The sequence below is a fragment of the Marmota marmota genome, unplaced genomic scaffold (assembly GCF_001458135.2).
Source record: "Marmota marmota marmota unplaced genomic scaffold, marMar, whole genome shotgun sequence".
NCBI classification, from domain to species: domain Eukaryota; kingdom Metazoa; phylum Chordata; class Mammalia; order Rodentia; family Sciuridae; genus Marmota; species Marmota marmota.
The window spans coordinates 1,681,816-1,698,540 of NW_025999998.1; the positions used below are offsets into that span (position 1 = coordinate 1,681,816).

At 33.3% G+C, this 16,725-nt stretch overlaps 1 protein-coding gene across 50 annotated transcripts in view; it reads left to right on the forward strand.

Moving 5' to 3' along the window:
- Ptprd (protein tyrosine phosphatase receptor type D) overlaps window positions 1-16,725 on the forward strand; it is a 2,156,260-nt gene that overhangs the window by 810,856 nt on the left and 1,328,679 nt on the right. For all 50 annotated transcript variants that reach the window (XM_048806967.1, XM_048806968.1, XM_048806990.1 and 47 more), the window contains one exon: window positions 2,396-2,434. The gene's annotated coding sequence lies outside the window, so the exon portion shown is untranslated. The remainder of the gene's footprint in view (window positions 1-2,395; window positions 2,435-16,725) is intronic.

The window sequence follows — 16,725 nt, forward strand, 5'->3', positions numbered from 1 at the left end:
ATAAATAGGAGACAAAAATAAACATACAGAACAAGATGATTGTTTGATTACACTAAAGTTAAGAATTAATGTTCAACATTAAGCACCGTAAGTGAGGACGTGAATTTTTAAAACTTGTCACCAACAAAGAATTCACATCTAGAATATGTAGTGTGTGTCTGTAGCTGGAGATGTGATCAGTGGCATAGCACTTGACTAGCATGTGTGAGGCACTGAGTTTGATCCCCAGAACTGCAAAGTAAACAATCATGCATACATATAAACTAGTAAGTATATGAAAATCTACTAAAACATTAGTAATCAAAGAAATGTAAATTATAAATACAATAATATTCCACTACCCGGTAAACTGATAGCTTAATTTAAGCCAAATAAAAACAATTTCTAGTGAAGTTTGAAACAATGGAAACTCAGCAATGGCAAGTCGTATACACTATTGCATTATTTGCTGATGTAGAGCATATGTACATTTTCTGATCTAATAATTTTACACATAGGAAATGTCCAAAAGAAATATGTACGTGCGCATGTGTGCACACATGTATGAGGATGCTCATTGCAGAATAGTTCATAATAACAAAAAAATGGAAATATCTACATATCTACTATAGTGTATAGAATATAAAATTTTGAAGTATTTATCCAATGAATTGCTACAAAGTGATGCAAACTAAGTATATATACCAGCAACAAGACTGATGAATCTTATAAATATGATGTTAAGGAAAAGAAACTAGACACACACACAAACACACAGAGATGCAAATCAAATGATTCTAATCATATAAGTTTTAAGAGTAAGGCAAAATAAAACTATAACAAAAAAGTCTGGAAATTTTGGAAAGTATGTATAATTATTGAATAAAATTACAGGAACAACATGTTCAAGTGGCATTGTGTGTTATTCCTAAGCGTTGTGCCTCCCTGGAAATGCATACTCAGTATGTCATATGAAATTATGATGAACAGGTGGCATTAGTGCAATGTTCCTCCAAATCCCTTCCAATCATCTGAGTCTTACAGACTGTGACAGAGCAAGCCACAGGCTTCTATGTGTCAATCATATTCTAGTTCTTTACCTGGTAGGAGTTTGGTGATGATTTCTTGGACTCTATACATATTTGTTCTTTTGTAGTTTCTAACTCACAACATATAACTAGCTTAAAATATAAAATTAAAAGAAAACTTTCCAAGAGATATTCTATGGCTCATAGGAGCAGACTGAGACTTAAGGAGTCACATCATCCCCTCTACACCTTTGAAGCCAAGCTAGAGAATTCAGAGAGCTCTCTTAAAATACAAGATCCCATTATTTGCTTTTCCCCAGCGAACCATTTGTCCCCTCAAATAATTTTAGGCATTACAGAAGGAATTTTAATAGCTTCATTCCTGGCAATTTGTTACCAATTAGTGGTCCAGCATTATGGAGATTATTCTGGCCAGACAGAAATAACCTTATTTAAACTTTCAGACAATAAGATGCAGACCCACATTCATATGCACATATAAAATCAATATTAACTCCTTCTCACATTTATTTTTCATTCTGTTTCAAAGAATGCAGTATGTAATTTCAAACTTGATTCCCAAGGCAAAAGGAGAAGGCTACCATCAAATGTTTAAAAAATAATCTCCTTTGTTTTATAATAATAATGGTTAGAAGTTCAATATTTCTGCTCAAACACAGAAGCAGGCAAGTCATATTTACAAAAGGCTTCACAATGTTTGCCATTGCCTTTATACAGGACAACATTTATAAAACCTTTGCATCCCATGGCAGGAGCTGGGCCTTCTCTTGGGAATTTGAGCTGCTCAGATATTGCCTTTCATTTGAACTTCAAACATCTTTTAAAAATAGAGGCTGCATTTTAATATCATTTGGAAATTAAAAGCCTTTTATTTTTATCATTATATCTTTCATGAATTTACTTTTCACAAATGCATCAAAGTACAACTAATAACTGTCTGCTATCCAGAAAAGACCTGAAAATAGGAAAAGTTTTTTTTTTTTTTTTTAAATGAAGCTTTGGTCTACTTAGCTCATAAGAAGATTAAATTTATGTACTAAATATTGGAGAACTTAAATGCATTTAATAATATGCTCCCTAATTCTGAGAATGAGAGAATTAACTGAATAATTTTTATGGTTACCTGAATAATCAGAATAATCCTTTCAGGAGCTAGACTATATTTTCCTTATTATAATGGCAAACTATGAGCCTAAATATTAAAATACCTTTTAAATGAAAAATACAATTTAGCTAGGAAACTGATTTCCTAAATTATTTCACAACTGTGTGACTTTTATAATGATTAGCAATATAATATTGTCTGCTTTCTTACCCCGACAACTAAAACATGTTGTCTTCTTTGTCTTTGATATGCTTTTTATCAGGCTTGGACTCCTGGATCATCTGGTGACTTCAAATATCTGGTAAGTATTTTTATTTTTTTTATTTTATCTATGTAAATATTTTATATAATATATGTGTGTGTGTTTGTGTTTGTGTGTGTGTATGTGTATATTTGTAGAGCTGTTAGCCTTTTTATATTTTTTATTCCTTTGCCACTAAAACTTGGAGGACAGCTTTTCTTCCAATCTCAAGACTTAAATCCTTTTTCTTAATTCTTCCCTCATTTTCATCCCCTGAGGTTAAATCTCATAAGGCCAATTACATCTTAACCCAAGTCAGATGATCTAGTAAATCCAGATCTTCTTAAAGATTCAAGTTCATGGATCAAGAGAACACTTTAAACAAGGGTAGCATTTGTTTCTTAAAGAAAAAAACACTCCCTACTTAAAGAGTTAGAGATAGGAAAGAGAACTATGTGGGTATGATGCAGTAAGTATCAATTTGAAATGTTTTCTAATAATCAAATGTAAAAGCAAGATAAAATCACAAAGTGGCAGATATAATAATGCAAAACTTTAAAGTTTTTCAATTTGAATATTACAAATCTAGAAGTGGCTCTTTTACTTCGTAAAAGAAACTTTGTAAAATTCTTATAACATTCACCCGGCACCTGCATTTTTGGCATGGCAAAGTTGCATTGTTTGATTAAAGATAGGTGTTGACACATGGATTCTTTCTTGTTTCATATTTGTTTCCATACAGTGTTGTGGTATTCATGATGGACTCTACCCAGTCCTTTTTTTTCTTCCAAATATTAAAATATTGCTGACATTGAAATTTACAGAATAGGATCTTACTATGTTCTGAATCTCTTCAAATTACGAACCTCATACTTTACCTTAGTCAATATACTAAAGAAGACTCTGGTATAGATTCCTTTTTAGTCTTTCCTGACTGTGGGGTGACCCCATCTATAATATGAACCAGAAATACTATGAATTTCAACCTGATAGATTGCAGGATAGTCTTGCCCCCTCTACCCCCAGTAATATTGGATGTTGCCGGGTTAGAGGGAAAGTAGTGGGAAATTGGCATCTCTTCATGATTGTTCATTTTCTCCTACTCCCAAATGCTTCTCAGGGTCTCTTCATGAACATCTTACAATCATTTTATTATGACTCTCCCATGCTCTTCCCATTCTTGAAAACAGCAGCACATTTGATAGTAGACTGCCATTTTTTACAAATGTTATTAAAGACTTTAGACTTTGTTTACAAAGAAAATTATACTGTGGGGCATGGTAGTGCAAGCTTGTAATCTCAGTAACTTGGGAGGGAGGCTGAGGCAGGAGGAACACAAATTCCAGAAACTTGATGAGACTCTCAGCAAGACCCTGTCTTAAAATATAAAATTAAAATGACTGGGGATATATCTCAGTGGAAAATGAGTAAATGAGCCAGGGTAAATTGCCCCTGGGTTCAATTCCCAGTGAGAGAGGGGGGGCAGAGGGGGGGGGTAGGGAGGGAGGGAGGGGGAGGGGAGGAGGGAGGGGGAGAGGAAGCTACAGGGACAGTTCCTAGGCNGGGGGAGAGGGAGAGGGAGGTAGGGAGGGAGGATGGGAGCATGAGAATGAAAATTACAACACATAAAAGGAATTCTTAAATTTATGCATCTGATCTAATTAATCCAAAAAGTCACTGGGCCATGCCTTTCCCATAGGGGATTGTACTTGATCTCTCTCCTTAACATTATGTACCACTGTATCATTGGGGTCTGCATCCTTCTCAGGGGATCCTCTTTAATATGCTTTTTGGCTGCCTTGCCTCTTCCATTTAAGTCCTGCAAAAGAAATGAAGAATAAGTCAATATTAAAATATTCCTCGTGAAGTTTACCCAGTTCACAGTGGAGACAAAATTCTCTTCATTGTATAGCATAGGTTGTTCCTTCATTCTGCAGACTTTTACTTGTAATGAGTATCAGTTTGTATTACCTTGGGTTAGAGTTACACAGAAAAAAAAATCCCCCCAAAGAAACATCTACTAATGATGATGAATTCCATAGTCCACATCTAGCCATAAATAGGGTCAAAACAAACTTGAAATGGTACTTTCCTTAACAATTTCTAAAAATTCTAATCAGATTCCCAGTTTCACTCTCAAGATAAGAATTTGAATTAGCCTCCAATTTCCACCAGCATGTTCTGCAAATGGGAAGTTTTGCTTAAACCTTTACTGGGACAGTAGTATCTTACATGTAGCAGAGATTTTGTCTCTCACATCATTACAAAGTCTAGAGTTACTGTGTACTTCTCCTATCTTAAACCTTTTTCTCAGTTGCTTGAGTTAGATTTGGGCCTTCCTCCTGTAGATGTCCTCCTAAATTTCACCCTCTTTATTTAAATTGTCAGGGTGCTCTTCAGTCTTAGATTAACATAAAAATCTTCTGGATCTTCTTCCATCTCCCAATTTATTTCATTGCTCATCCATGTTTAATAAAACTGGAAGGTGATTGATTCTATGACAGTACTTAATACTTATGCCATGTTTCTTGTAAGCTTCCCTACCATCTCCTATGTAAGGTGTAAGGAAGTATTGCCCCACTTATCCTGAATTCTGAATTATTATGACATGTCTCAGAAAGCTGTTTTATAGTGGAATTCAAAAGAAAATGCATGTTAAAATCAAACCAGAGTAATACGGAAATATAAAAAGATAATATGCAAACTAATATTACAACTTAGATATGTTAAAATATATTCTATTCAGCTATCATATAATTCTCAAGCTAAAAAGTAATATTTACTCTGGAACTAACTGCTAGCAATAAAAATTTATTTCAATAGAAAAAAACTAACATCATCCACATAGAAGGTAAAATATTTACAGAAAAGCTTATTGCAGCATTTTTTCACTTATATAAAGTCACATATTTAATGCTTATGATTCACTGAGTTTGTATCTGTGTGTGTAATTGCAACAATTTGTTCCAATTCATAAATTTCATTTTCTGCACCTGGAGTTTGGACCTTTAAAGAGGTCAAAATAATAACATATGTGTAGTGATGTACAGTTGGAGGGAATTCAAAATTTCAAGTATTCCTTGCATCTCAGGTGCAAAGCTAGATGCTTTATCCATATAGTCTCATGTAAGCCTTCCAGTGGCACTTTGAGAGGACATTTTGTACCATCTACGAGAAAAGGAATCTAAGGGTGAGAGAGGTTAATTAATTCGTTTGCAATCATTTGGTTAACCAATCAAGATGCTTAGATTTCAAGTTAACCCTTGGATTCAACGAGTATACTGAGATGCCATTACTCCAGAAGGTTTTTAATAAAACCCAGTTGTACATATGTTTGAGTAATAACCCCTTTCTATGGTCCTTAGATCTGTTGATACATTAATCTCTTGTATAGTTATTAGAAGAACAAGTCTGCTTATTTTTAAATCTAAGAAAACGTTTGTCACATCCTGGGTTCAAATTTTGAAGATTTGTGTGTATATGTGTGTGTGTGTATTTATATCTTGTATATATGTAAATTAATATCAATATTAAATGAATAAATGAAGGGAAATATACAGAAGCCCATGTACTCCTTCTATAGTTGAAAATGGTGATTAATGGAAATTTCATTTGCTCATTCATGTTCTCAGTTTTTTTTTTTTACATACATGACAATAGTGGAATGCATTATGAATGGATTAAAAAATGGGGGCATTTAAATGCAATGAAATATTACTCAGCACTAAAAAGAACAAAATCATGGCATTTGCAGGTAAATGGATGGCATTAGAGAAGATTATGCTAAATGAAGTTAGCCAATCCCAAAAAAACAAATGTCGAATGTTTTCTCTGATATAAAGGGGGTGACTCAAACTGGGGTAGGGAGGGAGAGCATGTTATCAGTTTTTCATTGCAAATTTTATGTAATTTTTCCATCCTGAGTTTTTTATTATAGGTAAATTCCAAATTACCTTCATGTGGCTATTATTAGTTCCAAAATTTCTTTCAGATTATACAGATTATTCACATCTAGCATTGATTGCATTTGTTAAGAATTAAGTGCTATTTCCCACTTATGGAGCTGAAAAAATAGAGTAATGCCAAAATATCCTGATGCTATTAAGTACTCTCCCCTCAAAAACCAAATGTTTGGATGCTGGGATTTGGTCAGTGCTAGAGTATTACTTGATATGCACAGATCCTGGGTCTGATTCACGGCACTGCAAGAATGTATGAATGAATGGATGGATGGATGAATATGTAAATGTTTGGTGTTATGTTATTCTCTCCTTTCTAAGGTTCCTATATTGTGTGAATGAATTAGAGAGAATTAACCCCTCACATATGCCTATCTCATGTATCTAAACATAAATATGAAAATACTTTGAAAATGTTAAAGTAATACACAGTGATTAAAGTTATTATCAGTATGTTTTCCTCATGTAAATTGTCATGGTATGAACTTAAATCATGTGTTTAGAGACCAAAGGATGGAATCATATTCTCATGGATTCAGTGTTCATTTTCTCAAAATTTATTAAGTAGTTATTTTGTACAAACATTCAGATAGATGTTGGGTAAGATAAAAGTGACAGGACGTGACCCTGACTTCATAGGCCTTCTTTTTATGTCCTCTGCACAATTTGTTGCTTTTATTTACTTATTATTTTTTTAAAGATTTGCTATTGAATAAAATTATTAGCATTTGCTTAAGGCCATATATCTGGCTGAGATAGCAGGCCATTCAAAATCATAAGGATGTTAGGAGAGAGGCAATCAGTGTGCTATCAAGATATCTAAATTCCCTTTCTTTGTTGAACCTGCAGGAGATTTTATGTTCCTTCCACCTTGAGTTAGGTGGGGCCGTGGGATTCCTTCTGGCCTTGGAAAAAATGGAAGTGAAGTGTATCATTTCTGTGTAGAGGCAGTAAAAAGCCCCCGTGCACTTCTGTTGGCTCTCTTCCTCATAAGAGGGGGTTGCAGTGGAGTAGACAGTTGGAGATGCCAGAACCACAATTGTGCAAGACTGGATTATGCAGACTCCCAAGTCTGATGAAATACAGATGCCATGGAATTCCGAATTACATACCCAATTCAAGGCAACAACAGGCAGAGGTTGTTTTGTTACAACAGCAGAGAACCACTGCTACAATGGTGGGTAATCCTGAAGTCTAGAGCTTTGTTTCCAAAGATACATTTTAGAAATTTTATGTTTGCATTTGAAATAATTCCCTTCTGACCCTCACCAAATAATCTGGGGTACTATTTATTTGTTTGGCATAGCAGTTAGGGTATTCCCCCATCTCATAAAGGCCTTGGGAAAATTTATACTAAAATAATATTAATAATATTCAGCTATTAAACATAAAGCAAATTTCAGTAGATGAGCCAAGTAATGAATTGGGAAAAAAACACAGAACACATATCAAAATTAAAATAGATCAACTTTCAAGTTGAAAAATGAATAGTATTCTTATAATACTTTTAGTTCTTTAATCTTAAAAGTCAGTGAGTAACAATCCATGGTAAAGGCCGTCTTACAATCATTTCCTGACTTAAAAAGATTCTATGTCCTAGGTGCTTTTATTTTGATGCATTACTCAGTTAACTATGGTCAACTCTTACAGTGCTTTTTAGACCTGAAACAACATCCACTTCCTGTGTGTTTGGCTCTTTCTGCCTTTTATAGTGGAAGTCTTCCTATGCTGTTTCTTTTTTACTTTTTAAGAGCTATACTAATTTAAATGCCACCAACAGGCCCAATGAGTGTCATTTCTACAACATCTAATTAGTTAAACATAACCTCTTTTCTTCACACATAGGTCTGGAGATCAAAAATAATTGTATACAATTACCTGGAATTGAAAGGATTTAAATTTATTGCTAAGGAAGGGGGCACAACAAATTATGTCTTGTAAACTATTTCATGCCAATCATTAATAGCCTCTAAAATAGTCATGGGACATTAAAGGCTCCCTCTATAATGTTTATTCAGCTTTTAAAAACCAGAATCATGGACGGCACTGGGGATTCAGTCTGACTTGAGATGTTACATCCTCATGGTAACTTCTGTTCACCAGGTGTCTACTTGCTCCTCTCACCTGATTTCACCTTCAGGATAAAGTTCAAAAACCTTCAAAGACTTGGAAAGACTATTAATACTTAAATGTATTTCCCTGGCAAAAAGCAAAAATTTCACACTTGGGAAGACTACTATCATTTAAATATGTTTTCCTGGCATAAAGTAAAAATTGGTTCCTACTAGTAGGTTGCCCTTCAGGGTGGCATAGGACTTTCATACTTGCTAATAACAATCCTTACTTAGACTCTGAGGACTCCATAGAAATGTGTAATTTTTAGTAGAAAAATGATTTATTATTATGTCTTTGCCACTCCCATTTGACATATAATATTAGTAAATGGTTTTATTAAAAGAATTTAAATGATGATTCTAATAAATCTACCATCTTATCTAGCACAGTATGACTATATTGAACGAAAGTTTTGTGGTTAATTAAGCAGGGCGTTCCCTTTGTGATTTTTTTACATCCTGTCCTAAACCAAGCAGTTTTTCTCCAGGTGTTCACCAAAACAAATACTCCCCTAGATGTTTTCTCCTAATTTTTAAATTTCCCTGTTTATTCCTCAGTGTTTGTTCTTGAACTCTACTTCATCTATCTTGAACACTCTGTAGGTAGACTCAAACAAGTACCATGTGCTCTGGATACCAGTAAATCTACCACTTGCAGCCTACACTCCTCTCTACTTCTCATATGAAGATAAGTTATTAAAGTTATGATCAGTATGTTATCCTGATATAAATTTTCATGGTAAGAACAAAACTTTCTGTTTTGAAGAATGCAACAAGATAGCTGTTTCCACTTAGTCCAAGCTGGAATACCACTCCTGCAATTCAAACACTGATGTCAAAGACAGATATGTACCTGGAAAAGTTGCTCACAAACATATCAAGACATGTGAACATGTCTTTCCATGTGCCATTTCTGTTCTCTGTTGAATGCTGAAAAGGTTTATGGTTTTATATGTGTGGGAGATACATGGTGGAAGATGTCTCTCACAAGTTCAGAAATAAAAAAGAATAAGGAAATGTAACAAATAATTGAGATTGAAGAAAGATAGTATTATACAATGTTTATTTAATGTTCCTGAGAAAATTTGAGCATACAGTTAAGTAACCTTATACACTTTTATCATAGTTCTCACAAATAAATTCCTACAAATAAATATTGATTACATGTCAAATAAGTTCCTTTGCCTGTTCTCTATTTTTCATGGGCACAAAATATTGTTTTGTTCATGTCAGACTATTTTTGTTAGGCTAATTAGTTTTCAAATATTTATATTTTGCACATTTATTTAAGTCTACTTTCTACCAGATAAAATAGTTCTATGAATAATGGATTGAAAGCAGCATCCCCAATATATATGATTGCTAATTTTCAGGTATGAATGAGGATATATGCATTTGTGTTTTTGATATATATAGTTTTTTGACACAGCCATCAAAAGTCACATTGAATTTTATTTGATCTTTTCTTAAAAGTTGTCAAATTAAGAACCGTACAGGCAACTAAGTTTTAAGTCATGCTTAAAGAATATCATAACATCTTCCTGAAGATATTAAACAATGGTGAGTAGCAAGGGGGTGGATATTAGGAGAGTTGCATTATGTTAATAGGAATACATATGAAGTATTTTATGTTGTCCTATTTGAGTCTACTGACCCCTAAGAGGGAATTTCACTTCAGTCTCATTCCTTGCTTTTGAGATACCCTTTATGACCTGGAAATATTAAAAGCTTGGCACAAGTACATGGCAGTTTTAGTGTTATCTTTTGGATCTCTGTGAGTGAGGACTTTGTTGGGGTAGGATGAAATGAAGATAAACAGATTTCCAAGAAAGAATAGAAGTTTTGGATAATATATTTGTGGTATTATAGGACATGCCATTGCTCTTTTTAATGGATGTGCAAACTATTCATAAAAAACTTGAGGGGTTTCCTTTTCTCATCTAAGTTCTAGCAAATCAAGTTAATAATATTTTATACTTTGGCAGTCATTCATTTCCTCTGTTTCCCCTAACACTATTGGCTGGGTTCTGACTCATCTGTTGCATATTTCTCCTGAAGTCATCAGCTTTTTTAAAAGAGATCTTCTGCCAGGAAATACTTAGATTCAAATCCTCCAATTATAAGATATGGCCAAGTGTTTTGAGTATTATTTTTAAAGAATGATTTTCTTATAAAAATGCACAATTCCCCAAAATATTTTAATTTGATATTTAATTTAGCAAAAATCTTTTACACACACACACACACACACACACTCACACACACACACTCACACACACACAAACAACTTTTCACATTTGTTCTCTTGATGAATGTGTATTTGAATTATTACAAATACTTAAATACTTTTGACTCTGAAAAATAAATCAAGAAACCTGGGTAAATGAACTGTATTAAAATTGAAGGAAAAGAGAAATACTCTCAAAAAAACTAATTTATACTTGAGGAATAAGTCAAAATATATTTTACATTATATGTAAAAAATTGTACTTGTTATTCACAACCTCATATTTCCATATAAAAGCTCAGATTTCATTGTTTTCTTTGCTGGTGGCTATTCTGAATTTTAATGTTCGAGAATGGTCCAGTAGCATAAGTCTTAGTACTAATTTTATTAATGTGTCCTTCCAACACAGAACACAGAAATGACCTGGGTAGCAAACAGAAGTGTTGGCAAGAAGAACTCATGCTACCTTTACTAGTTAGTTCTGCTAGGGGGAGTGAATATATGACATCATTATTACAGAATAAAGTAGAACAGTATCAGGTTAAAAATTTCTGCTCTGATAGTGGAAGGTAGATTAAGTCTTCAGTGCTGAACATGTGCACCCTTGACAATACAGGCACATGATTCAAGTCTTGTGTGTGTGGGATATATCTGTTCTGATTGATTTCAATTAATGAGCAAGACTTATTTTCCTCATAAAGAACATTATCCCTATTCTCTATTTTGCATTTTCAACATTCAGTAGCATAATATTTAGGGGTGTTATTATTTTACAATCTTTATTTTGACCCTTTACAGGACTGTAGTGTATATTTTACAATTTAATAAGTAAAATGTGAGATGTCTTCTTTGAAGATATTCCATGAGCCTCTATTGCAACTTCCCCTGTGGTTATTTCTCCCCACTCTTTTAATGCAGCAAATGAAACCTTATTTTCTCAGTTGGAGTCGCCTGCATGGGAGTGAGCACTGTGTGGAGATTTTATTAAAACTTTGAGGTTATTGCAATCAGTATTAATTCAAAGCAGTATAGTCAAACTACATATATTTAGTTTACTGCCTAGATTTTCTGAACTCTGTTGTGATTTCAAACTTCTCCTTTCATGTACCTAAGTAAACAAGAATTTGAAGCACACATGACTTATCTTTTGTTTGAACATACATAGATGTGGAAATATTTCTCTTCAGGAACCTCTTCATGGGCCTTGAGACTCAGGTGTAGCCCAGTTGAAGCCCTTACTGGCTTCTACAACTTTGGACAGTTTAAAGTCTTGGGTCTCTGATTTCTCATCTATAAAATGAGAATATAAGCATAAATTATTTCTAGCTCTGGAGATCTATTTTGAATGAAAAGGCTTACCTTCTCTAGATAAATGGTTACAAAGATGTCTTATTACATTCTCACCAAATTTCATATAGGGTAGAGGAGCATGGAACTTTTGGTAGCATGATGTCATTTCATATTTAGTATTGATCTTGCTTCAGACTTAGATTTTCAGCGTCGTTTTTTTTTCTTACAAAAGAAATTATTTTAGCATATACTTTCTTTAAATGCCAGCAGATGACTCAAGTATTTATTTTGCATTTTTTATCTACCTCTTAATAAACTGAAGAAGAATTGGATTTTATACTATTTTCTCCCCTTCTTCCATAATAGAAAATGGCAGAATTCTTTAAACTGGTCATGATTTAGCACCAATGCTCAGCCTTCACCGCAGTCATATAAAGACATTTTGAAAGAATATTTTTGGGGGAATTAGAATTATTAGACTTTATAATCAGTTTTCTTAGAAAAAAGGATCTTTATTTCAAGTCTTTTCATTACAAGTTTTTCATTCTTCTGATATGTATTTTTTGCCTTGTTTCACAGATGGAAGTTTCAAATGTTCATGTATTCCTAGAGTCCTTTTATAGACAGAGTGTCTGAGCAGCCAAAAGAAGGGTTTAGCATGCTAAGAATAATTGCCTCCATCCACTACAGAGAAAACTAGGGGTTCTTCCCATCATCCTCTAAACTGTCAGATTTGCAGGGCTGAGTTTATGGAATAAGTGCTCCAAATCCATCATAAATCTTTCCCCTGGGATCACAGGATACCTTTGCTTTGAATCACTCCTTGTGCATCTGTTATTTTCAAAACTAATCTTTGTGAAGCACTTGTGGAAATGGCCACAAAAAGTGATGTACATAAAGCAATTGAGCTTTATACATCCTTACTCTAGAAGATGAATTCATTTAAAAGCTTATTGACACCTGTTTGATTATTAAAGAGGCCCACTTATATAGAATTACAAGTTCTGTGAAAATTGCAATTCCCAATATTCTTCTGCTCTGATTAACATCTGTTTGGAATAGTATTTAAAAAATAGGATTCTTTTCATTTTGAGGTGAAAGAGCTCATTGTTATAAATTAATACATTCTTTTAGTACTGCGGTGTTTTCTCCATCTACATATCAAATATCTGTATCTACATTCTTACTGAAGAAACTTTGCTCAGGTTTAATTATTATATTTTCTTTTTAGTTTTATATGAAACAGGTGTTTGTACTCAGATTCTAGAATCAATTAAAAACTATGCACTTTATTTTTTATTTCCAAATTTTAATTTTTTTATTTTTCAGCTTCAACCAAGGCACTAATATGATTTTTTATCATTAGTGTTGTAGAATAGTAGAGACATTATTAATATGTTATTTCTGCAAGGACTTTGAATTCAACTAATCAACATAAGTCACAAACATTTACAGACAGAGCATTAACTATGTGCCCACCAGTGTCAAATCCTGAAAATTTTGAAAAACATCCTGAGTTCCTTCAAATTGCTCGCAGAATAGTAGGGGCAACACACCATGAGCTGTACTACAATAAATGTATGTACACTAAAGAAAGAATGTAATCAAACCCCATGACACTTGTAAATAAGCTGAAGTTCAGAGACAGTTTACCCAAAGTCACACAGATATTTGTATGGGGACCCAGAATACAGCCAGGCATTCTGAATTCCTCTGTATTGTTCTTTAGCTAAGTGCCATAGAAAACTATTTATTATTTCTGATACTTTCCTTTGCCTCAAGAGGTAACAAAAATAAAAAGTGATGACAGCCATAGACACAAACCAACAATTAAAAATTGTAGTATGCTAAATATCCATATCCTAGTTCCATGCCAAAACCATACATCTTATCACTACCATGCCTCCATTCTCAAATGAAGATAAAGGAAGGTAACCAATATTTACTTAGCATGTACCCTTCTGGAGGAATCTGGCAGACTCACAGGGCACATTGGTGTCTTGAAGACTTTGGATCTTCTTCCTCAACTTCTCTCTCCTTTAAGCAGAAAATATCCCATAGGTAAGAACACAAGTAGCTCTATAAACTTGAGACCTCTCCCCTTCCCAGATACCTCTTAATTGACAGTATTATCTTCCTATTATCCTCCAAAGTACTTGATAAATACTATTACAATCTATCCTGATGTGTTTCCATATGTTGCTATTATTAGTATTATAAACAACAATTATTTTACATAATCTTTGTATTCTTGATCAAATATTTTATTAGCAAGTTATCTCTAAAATATAATTGCTAGAAAGAGAACATGTACAATTTTAAATTTTGAAAGGCATAACTTGAGTATATTTGCAAGTGTGAATTATTCATATCCTTGGCTCATTTTTTAATAGAGTTTAATATAATTTTGGGCTGGGGTTGTGGCTCAGTGGTAGAGTACTTGCCTCACACATGTGAGACCCTGGGTTCAATCCTCAGCACCACATAAAAATAAATGAACAAAATAAAGATATTGTGCCCATGTATAACTAAACAAATAAAAAATAATTTAATATAATTTTATAGAATTGCATAAGCTATTATACATATACATATATACCTTTTTATTTATTTAAAAACATTCAGAAATATTTCAATTTCAACTTCATCTAGAAGGTGTTTTGCCCCCACAATTTTTGTGCCTGTTTTTCATGTCCTGTTTAAAGTTATTTTGCATTTAAAAATTAGAAACATACTATATTTTTGGTACTTTTAGAGTATTTATTTTATTTTAACTTTGAGTATGTCTGAATTAATTTTTCTGCAAGGTACACAAAAGGGAAATAACTTCATTTGTTTTGGCAGGGAGGATGGGGGGTGGCACACAAAGATCTAGCTAATGATGTCAATTACATTACTGAGCAATCAATAAATTACTCATCTATTTAAACTAATGAAGTGATACATTTTACTATTCTGATTTCCATCTTTTTATATTTCTATGCCAAAATATTTTCTGTGTCACTAATAATAATTCTTAAAATGGCTTCACATTTATCTGGAATTGTATGGCTATGAACAGAGCCCATGTCAATCTTTGCAACTTTCAGGTTGACTTTGCATTACTGTACAGTGTTGTGATGATCTAGAGCAGCAGATGCTTCTGTTGCTATGCAAAAATATATTAAACTTGTGACCTCTCTCTGAAAAAAGGGATATGAGAAACTCTGAATGATTAGAGTAGCATTTATATTAAGAGGGAAAGGGCTGTGGGTGTAGTACAGTGGTAGAGTGAAGGTTTAGCATGTGCAATTCAATCCTTTTCACAACCAAAAATATAAAGGAGAGTTAAAAAAAAAATACAACTTTGTCTAAACTTTCAACATAGGAAGTTCCAATGACCTTACTTCAGTATACAAATTTATATTCAATAAATGATTTTTCTCGGTAGAACATTTACTTTAAGAGATGTATTTGGGGGCGTTATACCATTTATTTATCTGGGTAAGGTACTTCAGGAACAAGACATTCTAATTTGAAGATGGATTCAGCTTGCTGGGGACTGGGAGGGTCCTCCACTTTTCTGAGTATTTTCTAGAGTATCTCAACCCTTACACTCTGGAGTCACAAGTCTGGAGAGAGAAATCCAATGCTTAGTGAAGAAGGCTATAAAAATAAGTCTCACCAAGAGACTTATGTAATTCAATCCTTATTACAAGTGACAAGTAGCCCTAATTTTATTGAAATCTGCTAACATCTTACTGCAGATTTGTTCTTTCAGGTTTTATACTCATTTCTCTGACCCTATTGATGAAAAGAGCATGAATGGAGTAGCTTATATATTTTTATAAATCTTATCATTCTAAGCTGGGGATATAGCTCAGTGGTAGAATGGTTGCCTTGTACATGTAAAGTCCTGGGTTCCATCCCCAGCACTGCAAATAAGTAAATAATCCATCAATCCAATATTCTTTCAAAGGCCCACTCCATTTTGGTTTTTCTATAGTACCTCAAAATGTTACAAATAAATCCCTCTTGGTCTGAACTATCAATTTATGGCTTGAATCTTATATTTTGTTCTCTGCATAATATAAATTTTTCTGGATGTTGACAATGCTCCTCTCCTACATTCACTGCAAATAATCAAGGACAGAAGTACAGTTCACATTTCTTGCTGCTCTTTATGATGTGCAACATGGAGTCTTGAAATATAAGAAGATGAGTGATATTTTTCATGTATCTTATCTGATCATTTTTGACTGATCAGAACCATGATTGTCTCACCCCACCCTAATTGCTGTGGTCTTTTGTTTCTGCCTTGTTTCAACAAAATACAAGAATTTATGTCTTTAAGATTTGTTTTCAAAAATAGCATGTGATATTTTCCATCTGAATTTGTCTCACAGAAATAAACTGCAAGTCTTTGATGATTTCACTTCTGAAGAACCAAATATAGACATCAGTGCAGCAGCCCACTTATGAAGTAGAAAAATCTTGCTCGTTTACAGTTATTTTAGCTGAAAATTTCTTAAAAGTTACTTAATGAGTGCTGAATATTATAACTGTTTATCAAAGATTAAAGAAAGTCAAGTTGAATAAGATTAGTGGCTAATTCAGCAAGTAAATTTTTTATCAATGTCTTATGTCTTATCCATCTCAGACTTCATCTTTTCAATTCTTTCTGTCAGTAGAGAATTCATATAACTCTTATTAAAAACAATAACTGTCATTAATAAATATTTTATGGACTATATATATATTTTAAATCTAGGCTAGGTAATA